Genomic DNA, 13,335 nt, shown 5'->3' with positions numbered 1-13,335 from the left:
ACGGCTCCCTCCCTCTGGTGCAGGTCCCGTCCCTATTCTTTTGTCTCTGTTTATTCTTTTTTCTTTTTCCCTACTCAGGTACGTGGGGGAATTTCTTGCCTTTTGGGAGGTCTGAGGTCTTCTGCCAGCGTTCAGTAGGTGTTCTGTAGGAGCTGTTCCACATGTAGATGTATTTCTGATGTATTTGTGGGGAGGAAGGCGATCTTCACGTCTTACTCTTCCGCCATCTTGAAGCTCCTCCTGCAGAAGGTTTTAAAGTGACGTAATAGATGCGCTGTAAAAGCAAAGAGGACTTCTGATTGAATAAATTTCAAGGCAGGGCTTCCCTGGTGGCACAGTGGTTAAGAATCCGCCTGCTAATGCAGGGGACACGGGTTCGAGCCCTGGTCTGGGAGGATCCCGCGTGCCGCGGAGCACCTGGGCCCGTGAGCTACAACTACTGAGCCTGCTCCTTTGCAGCCTGTGCTCCGCAACAAGAGAGGCCGTGGTAGTGAGAGGCCCGCGCACCGCGATGAAGAGTGGCCCCCCCCTTGCCACAACTTGAGAAAGCCCTCGCACAGAAACGAAGACCCAACACAGCAAAAATTAATTAATTAATTAATTAATACACTCCTACCCCCAACATCTAAAAAAGTAAATAAATAAAAATAAAATTTCAAGTCATTCTACGCCTTTAAAAATCTGGCTCATCCTACATTCTTGACTTACACTTCCACAGCTCTGTATTGTATACCCAGGCTACATTGCAATGACATTATTCACATATCCCAGTGGTTTCACATGTCTGTATCTTTGCTAACGTGTGCCCTGTATCTGGAGTGTCCTTGTTCCACTTTGTCCATGGTCAATTTTCATCTCCTCTAGGAAGCTTCCACTAACTCTTGCTATTTCATATAATTGGAATCGCAGAATATGTGTCCTTTTGTGTCCTTCTTTCACTTAGTATCCAATTTGGAGGTCCATCCATGTCATATCATGTATCAGTATTTCATTCCTTTTCATGACTGAATAATGTCCCATTGTATGTATACACCACATTTTTAAATTCATCGGTTGATGGACATTTGGGTTGTTTTTACTTTTGGACTATTACGAATAATGCTAGTATGATTATTTGCGTGCAAATCTTTCTATGGACATGTTTTCAGTTCTCTTGGGTATACGCCTAAGGCTGGAATTTCTGGATCATAAGGTAACTCTGTGTTTGACTTTCTGAAAAACTGATAAGCTGTTTCTCAAAATGGCTGCTTCATTTTGCATTCCCACCAGCAGTGTATGATGTTTCCAGTTTCTCCACATCCTTACCAACACCTGTTATTGTCTTTTTTATTATAATCATCCTGCTGGGTGTAGAAGAATGGTATCTCATTGTGGTTTTGATTTGTATTTCCCTAATGAGTAATGATATTGAGCATCTTTTCATGTGTTTATTAGTCATTTGTATATCTTCTTTGAAGAAATGTCCATTTAAATCCTTTGTCCATTTTCAAAAATTGGATTGTTTGTCATTTCACTGTTGAGTTGGAAGAGTTCTTTGTATGTGCTCGATACTAACCAACTCTTATCAGATGTATGATTTTCAAATATTTTCTCATTCTATGGGTTGTCTTTTCACTTTTTTGATAGTGTCATTTGAAGCACAAAAGTTTCTTATTTTTATTAAGTCCAATTAATCTGTTTTTTTCATTTGTTTATGATTTTGATGTCCTATCTAAGAAACCGTTGCCTAATCCAAGGTCATGAAGATTTACGTCTATGTTTTCTTCTAATAGTTTTGCCCTTGTATTTAGGTACTGCATCCATTTTGAATTAATTTTTATATATGGTGTGAGGTACAGGTCCAACTTCATTCTTTTGCATGTGGATATTCATTTGTCCCAGCACCATTTGCTGAAACGATTATTCCTTTCCCATTAAATTGTCTTTTTGGTTTCTTTGTCAAACATCTGAGTCTGATGTTAGAATAACAAAAACAAAGCTAAACCTACTAGCTCTTTTCCTCTCTCACCACCTTTGTTTTCTAAAAACATGAACTTCAGTTTCGTGGAGAAATAAGCATGGCTTAGATTTATAAAATATTACAGCACAATCCAATGATTTTATCCTATTTCACAGAGTGATCAGGAAAGCCTATTAGCCTCCTACCTCCCAAATCTACCAGTGTGTCCATACCTGTACCCTTACACTCTGCCTTCTCTCCTGTCTCAATGGATGAACCCAATTTGTACCTCTCTGGGGTCAGCCCTTGTGCTGGTACTCTGAACCCCATTCTCTCTCACTCACTCAAGGACTAAGTTAAAATATTCACTTCCTCCCCCTATGACATCAACTTTGCCCTTCCAGATTCTTTCCATCAGCATAGAAACATTTTATAATCGCTCTCAATATTTTTTAATCCTCCCTAGAAACAATATCCATCTTCTCTTTTAGAGCTCTGGTAAAGGATTATATGTACTTGCTGTCTTTATAGGCTTTCTTCCCATTCTTTCTTCACCTCACACACCACTGAAATTGTTCTTGTCAAGGACAGCAGCAGTCTCCATCTTGCCAAATCCAAAGGTCAGTCTACTGTTCTCATCTTACTCTTATCTCTCAGCAGGATTTGACCCAACCAATGACTCTGTTTTGAAGCACTTTCTTCACTTGGCTTCTGTAATACTACACTCTCCTGGTTTTCCTCTTGTCTTATTGGACACCCTTTATTAGTCCTATTTGGAAAATCTGTCTTCTTGTCCAAGACCTCTCAAAGTTAGAGCACCACCAGGCTCAGTCCTATGACCTCATCTCAAGCCGTGCTCATCTTGCGTGCTTTCATCCATGTCCACAGTTTTGAATACCATCTTTATTCCTCTGACCTCCAAAATTAGACCTCCAGCTCCAGCCTCTCTGTTATATTAGAAAGTATTATATCCAATTGGTAGAACAAGCTACTTAACTTGGGGGTGCCCCCCAATGCAAAGTGAAAATGTGGAGCCCTCTGTTAAAAATTACTGAGAATTTCAGGATGACAACAGCAGAGCATTAAACCGAATATGGGGCTTTCTGAGTGTGGGCCCTGTGAAACTTCATCTTTCATATACCTATGAGGCCACCCCTGCCTATTGGCTACCTGAAAAGCATACTTGGATATTTAATGAGCATATCACAATTAATCTATATAAAACAAAACTCCTAATTTACACTTCTGCCTAAAAAAAGACAATCCTATTTCTACTCAGGTTTTCCCCCATCTCAATAATTCGTACCATTCACCCAGTTACTCAGGCCAACAATCTGTGATTCCTCCACTTTTCTCAGCCAATCCATAAGCAAGTGCTATTGGCTCTGCCTTCAGAATATGTGCTCAAACATCTGGAATCTAAATTTCCACAGTCTCAAATCATCATCTCACAGATAATTTTTCATTACAAAGAGGAAAGGTTCTTTTACAATGGAGAAATCTCACAGTCACTACTTGAACCAAATGATTAAACTTATCATCGTGGATAAAAAATGATAAGATAGGGCTTCCCTGGTGGCGCAGTGGTTGAGAATCCGCCTGCCGATGACACAGGTTCGTGCCCCGGTCCAGGAAGATCCCACATGCCGCGGAGCGGCTGGGCCCGTGAGCCGTGGCCGCTGCGCCTGCGCGTCCGGAGCCTGTGCTCCGCAACGGGAGAGGCCGCAGCAGTGAGAGGCCCGCGTATCGCAAAAAAAAAAAAAAAAGATAAGATAAGCATAAAAGTATTTTTGAGGATTAGAAATGTCACAGAAATATATTACTGATTATTAAATGACAATGTTATACAACAGTATGTTGTAACAGTATGTTATACTGCATAGTCCTATATTTTTTATTGTGGTAAAATATACATAACATAAAATTTACCACTGCAGCCATTTTTAAGTATATGGTTCAGTGGCATTAAGTACTTTCACCTTGTCCCATCTTTATACAAAGTTATATATATTATATATAAATAGAGAAATATGGAAGAACATAGAATCATATCAAATACCGGTTATGTAAGTGATGGGATTGTGTTTGACTTTTACATTCTTTTTCTCTGTATTTTCTGACTTTTCTGTGTGAGCATAGATTGCATAGTTTGCAGTAAGAAAAGTTTTTTTCTGTCTTTTAATTAAAAGGATGACGTATGTTTCAAGGAAGACATAGTAATTGTCAGATTTTAGAGAAATCATACGAACTGCTTTTGGACTTGACAATTATGGTTTCACTCATTCAAGAGCATAAAAATCCCCTGAGTAGGGGAATCGGAAAGGGCAGCGTATGAGTAGTCCAGAAAGGCTGAGTTTTTTTGTTTGTTTTAATTTATTTATTTTTGGCTGCATTGGGTCTTCATTGCTGCGCGCGGGCTTTCTCTAGTTGCGGCGAGCGGGGGCTACTCTTCGTTGTGGTGCGTGGGCTTCTCATCACGGTGGCTTCTCTTGTTGCAGAGCACGGGATCTAGGCACATGGGCTTCAGTAGTTATAGCACGTGGGCTCACTAGTTGTGACTCGTGGGCTCTAGAGTGCAGGCTCAGTAGTTGTGGCACACGGGCTTAGTTGCTCCGCGGCATGTGGGATCTTCCCGGACCAGGGGTCAAACCTGTGTCTCCTGCACTGGCAGGCGGACTCTCAACCACTGTGCTGCCAGGGAAGCCCAGAAAGGCTGAGTGTTGTTTGGATGAGTGGGTATGGGTTCAGGAGGGGGATTCCAGGCTAGGAGAAAAGTGGACAGCAGAGCCTGACAGTGGGTGGGCAAGCACAGCTCAGCCTTCCTGGACCTCCAGTTCATGTGAAGGAGAGAGTGATAATGTGTGTGCATATGGAGGAGTCGAAGGGCCCTGTTTGTGTGTGTAGAATTTGAATTTTACTTTGTTAAGCTATGAAGAGCAATCAGAGCTTTCTGATATTATTAAGGCAGCGTTTGGGCAAGATCACTTCTGTACAGTTTGGGTGGGAAAGACCAAAGACCAAACCTAATATGAAAGCTATCATCCAGAGGTTAAGTAATAAAAATTTTAACTAGGGGGAGGGGTGAAGGAAATGGAAAAGAATAGGTGGTGGTAGTGAACTCACTGAGGATAAGAGAGGCAATATTATCTCATTTAAGCGTCTCTTAATAACAGAGTATCCATTCAGTTATCGCGTGCTTAGGCCAAACTCAATGCCATCTGTCTGTTTTACATAGAGTGATTTGAAGTCTAGGCTGACGTTATTTCCAGTGGTATGCACATTTGTCCAAAAATATTTCACTAGGTTGTTTCCAGACTCTTCAAATTGGATTGACTTACATTTCAGTGTTGTCTTCCTGAAGCAGCATTTTGGAAACTTATTATGGAATTATAACTCACTTTTCAATGTATTTTTTCACCTATTTAAATAATGAATTAACTGCATTGCCTATTTGGAGGGGACCATTGCTTTTATTAGCTTTACGTATTAATTTATTTATAAGTCTCGTTTATTTCCTAATTTATTTGAAATTTCTTTGTCCAACTTGTATATCTCCCCACTAAAATTCGATGAGGAAAAAGTTTTTGGATTCATTTATGAATTCTACTATCTGCACATGAATTGCACTAGAGAAAGAAGATGTAACACATATGCAGTTATTTAATGCAGTGGGTCCAATTCTCTGAAACATTGAATTTAAAATTGTTTATTTTTTAAATTTTTTTGGCGGTACGCGGGCCTCTCACTGCTGCGGCCTCTCCCGTTGCGGAGCACAGGCTCCGGACGCGCAGGCCCAGTGGCCATGGCTCACGGGCCCAGCCGCTCCGCGGCACGTGGGATCCTCCCGGACCGGGGCACGAACCCGCGTCCCCTGCATCGGCAGGCGGACTCTCAACCACTGCGCCACCAGCGAAGCCCTAAAATCGTTTTTTAAATCCAATCATTTAAAATGCTCTAGAGATGTTGACACTTTAAGGCACCATTACTGTGATTTTTTTAATTTTATTTTTTTATTGAGCTGTAGTTGATTTACAGTGTTATATAGTTCAGGTATACAACATAGCAATTCAAAATTTTTATAGATTATACTCCATTTAAAGTTATTGTAGGGCTTCCCCGGTGGGGCTTCCCCGGTTGGGCTTCCCCGGTGGGGCTTCCCCGGTGGCGCAGTGGTTGAGAGCCCGCCTGCCGATGCAGGGGACGCGGGTTCGTGCCCCGGTCCGGGAGGATCCCACGTGCCGCGGAGCGGCTGGGCCCGTGAGCTGTGGCCGCTGAGCCTGCGCGTCCGGAGCCTGTGCTCCGCAACGGGAGAGGCCACAGCAGTGAGAGGCCCGCGTACCACACACACAAAAAATAATAATAAAAAAATAAATAATAAATAAAGTTATTGTAAAATAGTGACTATATTCCCTGTGCTGTATAATAATATATCCGTGTAGCTTATTTTATACATAGCAGTTTGTACCTCTTAATCCCCTACCCCTATGATGCCCTATCCCCTTCCTTCTCCCCACAGGTAACCACTAATTTGTTCTCTATGTTTGTGAGTCTGTTTCTGTTTGTTTTACTTGTGTGATGTTTTTAATGTGACCTGTTTTTGGTGATACAGATCATCACTTTCCTTCTTAATATATTTCTGCGTATTCACTTATCGTGTTGTTGAAAGCAAAGCATGCCACTGTAAAGGACATTAATTTTAGCAGCCAGTGTATTTCCATTGAGAGATTTTGTGCTCATGCTAGGTATGTCGTATCTCAGAAACTTGAAGGGGTTATTTTATGTTTGAGGGATACAGAGTCAGCTGTGATTACCCACCGGTTACCGGCTCACACTAACCAGTTTTGACATTTCTCTAAGGAAGCCCCGCTGAAGCCTGCTTCTCCCCTGCCAGGAAATACCATTTAACGGGGCGAAAGGTCACTGGGACAGTCTAAGGCAGCTGATCTCAGGTGTGGTAGCAGCTGTTGTGTGGGACATGACTTATTTTGTGAGAACAGAAACACTATTATCTGGGCTCCTGAGGGAGATTTGGAGAAAGTCATGGCCAGGGAGTCCCATTCCAGGAAAATGTGCTCAAGCATTTATTTATTGGCAGTGATCACTAACTGAGATTCCATCTGGCAAAAATGTGGATTTTTCACTGTCCCAGAAAGTTGGAGAACAATTATGTAAGTTGTTTCAAAGAATTTATTTTTAACCATTTTTTATGAAGAACTTGCAGTCCCTCCGTTGTTAGAAGAAATTCACTTTTTTAAGAAAAAATAGAGCTTCTGTATGCGTTTCTATATAACTGTATTTATGTGCCATAAATTACAGCTAATTGTCTTTTTTACTAATTTTATACAGTTTGGATGATTACACTCCATTTACAATTTTTATAAAATATTGGCCATATCCCCTGTGAGTATGTACTGTAATTACTTGTCTTTTGATTTGAAATCATTACTCAGTCTTTCTGGCGACGGTTTTGACTCATACTGGGAACACTGGAGTCAGTTAGTGAAATCAAGGAGCCAGTGGGGCGGCAAGGGGAGCGCTGAGTAGCGCGTCTCCAGCCCTGGGGGACTTTCAGCCTCGCCCCACTGTTCGCACCTCCTCCTCTGCCCCCAGCGGCGGCTCTACAGGATTTTAGAACCTGCGTAAGTGAACCCTGTGTGCCATTGTAGGCTCCACCAAGACCAGTCAGATACGTTTTAATGAAATAACCGCATACACCGTTTTAAAAGCAAGATCCATCATTAGAATTAAAGAGGTGTGTCTTTGGAAAAACAATTATATAATCTCTATCCCCATGGGATTTTTTTCCAGTAGTTTTCTAATATGCAGTACATAAGTCTAATAAATAAGTGAGGAAGCATGTTAATTATGTTGATTTTATTAGTTATTTTTATTTGGGCCTTAAGTAAAGCAAGCATCTTCGTTTCTGCTGTGACTGAAGAAAAATAGTTTACCTAACTAGAATTTCCATATTCCTGTTAGCATGAACCTGTTTTAAATGTCACTGTTTTGCTTTCTAAAATAAATCTTTAATGAGGTTTTCTAATAATTCTTTGAGTTAAAGAAATACTGTAGGTTTGTGGGGGTTTTTTTACATAAAAACAACTGGTGGCCTACCTGTCAGTTCCATATGTTCTCAGAGGAATACAATTAAGCATACAATTGAAAACTTGATTTGCCATCTTTTCTATTTCTCCCTCTTTCCTTCAACACCCCATGGCAACCACTTCCTTCCCCCACTGCAACTACAGCTGGCTTCTACCTTTACACAGCACACACACTCCACACAACACACACACTCTCTCTCTGACTGTTGGTTCAGAGTAGCAAAAGAGGTTTGTTCTGGTCCACTGCATGTCTTTGGTTCAGACAGCCATTATTAGACTGTATAGACCTTACTTAATATATATGCACTCATCAAAATGTAAGACTCAGACCGAAAGGAAGGATTCTTTATTTCCTAGAGCCAGTTGATGTGTGTGTGTGTTATCGATGGGTGAGTATAGTACTTGATCATCTTTCAAAGCTTTCGTATGGTGGAAGTGCTGTGGCATTCAGACGCTGACTTCACGGCATCCACTTACCAGCTGCGTGCTCAAGTCAATTCTTCGCTTCCACGTCTGTGAAAATGAACACAGCACGACTTCTCAATAGGTGCTGGTTGCCTTACATATGCCACCCTTTCAGTTCCTTCTCCCCCCGACTCTCTCATTTTTGACATTTGCTGCCGTCGGTGATGATGGTGTCCACTGACGAGCCCTGGAATTCACTAGTGTTCTAACCCAGGTCGCCAGAGAGCAAAGCTGAGTCAGGATCCCTTGCAGCAGTACCAGGGTATCTAAATTATATGTGCCCTGAAAATCCTGGCTTTGTGATTATGAAAATCCTGTCAGATTTCTTCATTCCCATTTATGAGTACTCTGCGAGCATCTTGCGGAAGAATTTGCTCCTTAGTGCAATTTATAAAGGTTGATAAAAAAACATGAGGAAGAAACCTTGCCTGAGAAGCACCTTCTTACCAAACTTGTAAGAAAGAAAGTATTGCAACGTATTTTTTCTTAGGAAACAAATCGATCTGATGTTAACAGAGTATATGAAAACAGATTAATGTGGCCAAGAAATGTTCTTGGTTCTTTGGTTGCTTCAAATTGCTGTTGAAATTAAAACAAATGAAGCCACATCACTTTTGGAGCAGTTCCGTCTCGATAGCACAAGTGCAAACTCACATTGACTAACGCTTGGAATCTGCTGAAGAAGTTATTATGTAAGAAAATTAGAAGTCTGCAAGCCAGCTGAAGTGTAGAAAAGGAAATAAACAAACTGGGAGAAATTGGATACTGTAAAATGCTTAAAAGATTTTGAAAGGTTTGGACAGAATCTTCCTTTTTGCGTCTCTGTGGTTACCCATCAATGTCTAAGCCCAGTCGTTTATTGAATTAGTCAGCTGTTGGCTATCATTATCCTTCTTTTGAAACTCCAAGAGGCGTGTCCACTTTATCTTTAGTGTAGGCCTGCAATGGGAAGTTAAAAAGTGGGTAGAAATATTGCTTGGTAAGTTAAAATCTAATTAAAGGAACTACGCTTCAGTCTCTGGTGAAGAGTGATTGATGTATCAGTTCCTTCAGTCTGCACTTACTGAGTGTCTGTTCCGTGTAATGGCTGCAGGAAAAATACAATTCTTGTCCTAGAGAACTGACATTCTAATAGGGAGATAATATTTAGCTTCAAATAATAATAAAATGGTGTGCTGGGAAGAACAGATAAATATCATGAGAGATGCAGAGGGCCATCTGAGTTAAAAGGGGCAGGAGATTTGTTGCGTCTGGCCTAAGCCTGAGTATACGTAGAATTTTGCCAGGAGAAAATGGGATGGGAAAATAGTCCAGACAAAAGGTAAACGTTTGGGGTAGAAAAGTTCAGAGCGGATTTGCAAAAAGTGTCCCGGTACATCTGGAGTGGCTTCCTTAGGAGGTAGAAGCAGCTGAACTGGAGAGGGACGCTGGCGTTCATTTAAGAGGTAGCTGAGAGCTACTGAAGCTTTTGAGAAGAGGGGTGACCCGATCACAACCACAGTAGAAAATTCACTCTAATGGTGAAATGTATGCACCGGGGATAGAGTGAACAGAGGCAGAAAGACCGTTTTGGAGGTTATCACGATACCGCAGACGACCGAGAGGCCTACCGATTGAGGAGACCTGACAGGACAATCCACAGATTTGGTTAAGGAGAGGAAAGGGAGGAGTAAAGATGACTCATGCTTTGAATGTGATTCATAAAGAGAATAATAGCATCATTAACAAGAGGGGCCGGGAGGAGGAGAATTTTAAGAATCAGATAACACGAGGCTTTGAAAGTGTTGATTAGGGCGATAATACTAATAATTATTGAGCACCTACTTGCCAGGAACTGTCCTATGTGTTTTACATGCATGATCTCATTTCTTCCTCAGAGCCATTTCAGAGCTTTCAAACAGCTTGGCCAAGTTCACGCTGCCCGTCTGTGGCAGAGTCAGAAACCAATCCCTAGGAGCGTTCATTCCAGAGCGCAGTTTATTAAGTCCTAATAGAACGCCTGCATTGAAAGACGTGGGGCTGGGAGGTGAGGCTCAGGAAGGGCGTAAGACAGGAGGAAAGACCGATGGAACAAAAGGCGGGCGCAGGGGCTGGGGACACCTGGAGAATTCCCAGGAAAGATCACCGAGAGCCAACGACTTGCGGAAAACCGAGGGTGAGTGTTTCTGAAAAGTGGAGGGTAAAAAGGCATCTAAGACAAAGCGTTTAGATTTAGTGACCAAAAGAGCATGGGTGGCCTTAAAAGCCAGTCTGAAGGCCATCGGCGTGGGGCGGAGGAGCGGTTTCGGAGTCGGTGGGAACCGCAGAGGTCGGCCCTGGGTAGCCTGTCGGCGGGAGGGGAGGGAGGCAGCGCCGCGCCACCAGAGGGGAGGACCGCCGAGGACCGCGTTCAAGGCTGGGGGGCACTTATTCGGGTGCCTGTCGGAAGGGGGACAGATTTAAGATGGAGGAGAGAGGAGGCTTCTTCCCGAGGAAAGATAAAATGTCAAGATCCAATACATGGATAAGAACTTTGAGTCCTATGAGTGGGGGACACGTTCCCCTAGACTAGGAGGAAGTCAAAAAGAAGGAGGCGAGGGGTGTGTGTGTGTTTGGAGGGGGCCGGGGGGCGGTGGTGGTACTTCAACCCCTAATGCAGAGGCGATCAAAGGCCCTCACTCCTATTTGATGATCTTGACTTTTCGTAGTAAATTTAGGAGGCAAGGTAATTCGTGACCGAGGGAGATTCAGATTTGTGCCATTGGAGAAGGTCAGCAGTCCTTTTTGTGGGAAAGTAGTCAAAAGTCAGTCCAAGACAGCTACAAAGTTTGCTCCAGAGTACTGAGCTTCGGGCCAAGATTAAATAACAGGAACTTTTTTTTTTTTTTTTTAATATATATATTTTTTATTTTGGACTGCTTTGGGTCTTTGTTGCTACGCGTGGGCTTTCTCTAGTTGCAGTGACCAGGGGCTACGTGCGCGGGCTTCTCACTGCAGTGGCTTCTCGTTGCGGAGCACGGGCTCTAGGCACGTGGGCTCAGCAGTTGTGGCTCGCGGGCTCTAGAGCGCAGGCTCAGTGGTTGTGGCTCACGGGCTTAGTTGCTCTGCGGCATGTGGGATCTTCCCGGGCCAGGGCTCGAACCCATGTCCGCTGCATTGACAGGCGGATTCTTAACCACTGCGCCACCAGGGAAGCCCAATAACAGGTACTTTTAATCCACCCAGCTGCCGGGGTTCTGTGACTTCCTCTTGCCGTGTTTTAGCAGCCTGGCAGTAGGGCGTGCAGCTGGCAGGACGCGTACAGGGCGAAGAAGCAGAGGATGTTAGTGAACCCGTTTTTAGAAATAACTAAATGCTGAGGAAAGCCAGGAATGCGCCTTTTTTCAAGCCGCACGTTGGCTGGCCTGGACACGGGTTGCGCTCTGCAGACGTGGACAGTCGGAGCTGAGTAGCAAAGGAGGAGGAGGAGGAGAGGAGGGGCAGGGATGTTGTGCGGGGCGCTCATCCCGGGGCTCGTGCGGAGGAAATGCAGGCAGGGCGTCGGAGCTTGAGAAGCTGGGACCAGCGGGGTTCAGGGGTGGCGCTCCTGCCGCCTGACGGGGATGAACTGGCGTGAGGGTGTGGGACGTAGAGTCAGAAAGCTATTGCAGCGATCGAGGACTCCGGCAGGGGGTGCGGTTGAGAGGAGGAGCTGCGGTCCAGGTACACATTCAAACACGATCATCAAGTCATGCCCCCCAAATCGAGCAAAAACCAGAAAAAGGAGGACTTGTTATAAATAAATAAGAGAGACTTGAAGAGGCAGCTAATTACTGAGTTCTAGGGTTAGGCGATTTTCAGAAATGACCACTGACATCTAAGTACTACTGTGGCATGTTGGAGGGCTGTTGGTAGCAAGACTTAAATGATCAGGAAAGATATGTGGAATCGGATTTTAAATTCGAATGCCCCTGTGCGTCAGTATTTTACCTCTATTGTGTATTGAATGTAAATTATAGTTTGGTTTAACATATTTCTGAAATGCTGGGTCCTTTATTGTTGAACTCGTATGTCTATTTTAGCCATGTTGTGTTGACGTGTTCATAAAGTTAGAAAAGACAAAATACTATTTCTGTCATTTGAATTTTAACTGTTTCTAAAAATACTCGTTGTGAAATATTTTTAAAACTTACGTAGAATAGAGTAAGCACTGTGCTCTGTAGGAGACTTCTGAAGCAGACCTGAGAAATTCCGCATCCAATTTCTCTTCTGCCACTAACTTTCCATGTGAATTTGAACAAAGTACTTAATTTTCTAGTACCAAGTTTACTCATCAATAAAATAGATATTATGATATATAATAGTGATTTCCTAACTCAAGAAGTTCATTGACGTGTTAAGCAAGATGTAAAGTTGCATTTTTGAAAGATAAAAAACTTAAGCAAATATATAGAATTAAGTAACTGTTACTGGAGAATCCAATTAGTATTTCTAAATCTAGAATCAAAACAAAGAATATACTGACAACTTCAATTAAAGTAAGTTCTGGACTTAACTTCCATTGTTTTAAAAGGCTGATTTTAGTTACCGATATTCTATCATAGTGTCTGAATATAAGTTTCAGAGTGACTAATCCATTTTCATAAATCTGATAGAGGATTTAGTCAGACAATGAAATATTTTTATTAGCAGGTATGGCAAAGGAGAGCAGAGGCTTACAAAAGGACCTCGTGTTCTAAGTGCAGAATTATGAGTGATCTGTAAGAAATGTGGGAACAAGTACAGGGGAGAAGGATACTTTTTGGGTGGTACCAGCACCTCTGTTTCTGAACGTCATGGACTCTAGCTTTGTGCCCTTTCTTCTACTGA

At 42.6% G+C, this 13,335-nt stretch overlaps 1 protein-coding gene across 11 annotated transcripts in view; it reads left to right on the top strand.

The window, feature by feature from the left end:
* FAM13A (family with sequence similarity 13 member A) overlaps nt 1-13,335 on the top strand; it is a 358,502-nt gene that overhangs the window by 239,468 nt on the left and 105,699 nt on the right. The window lies entirely within an intron of this gene.

The sequence above is a fragment of the Kogia breviceps genome, chromosome 6 (genome assembly GCF_026419965.1).
Source record: "Kogia breviceps isolate mKogBre1 chromosome 6, mKogBre1 haplotype 1, whole genome shotgun sequence".
In the NCBI taxonomy this organism is placed as follows: domain Eukaryota; kingdom Metazoa; phylum Chordata; class Mammalia; order Artiodactyla; family Physeteridae; genus Kogia; species Kogia breviceps.
Note: the sequence above shows the minus strand (reverse complement) of the source record. Positions and strands in the feature narration are given on the sequence as shown.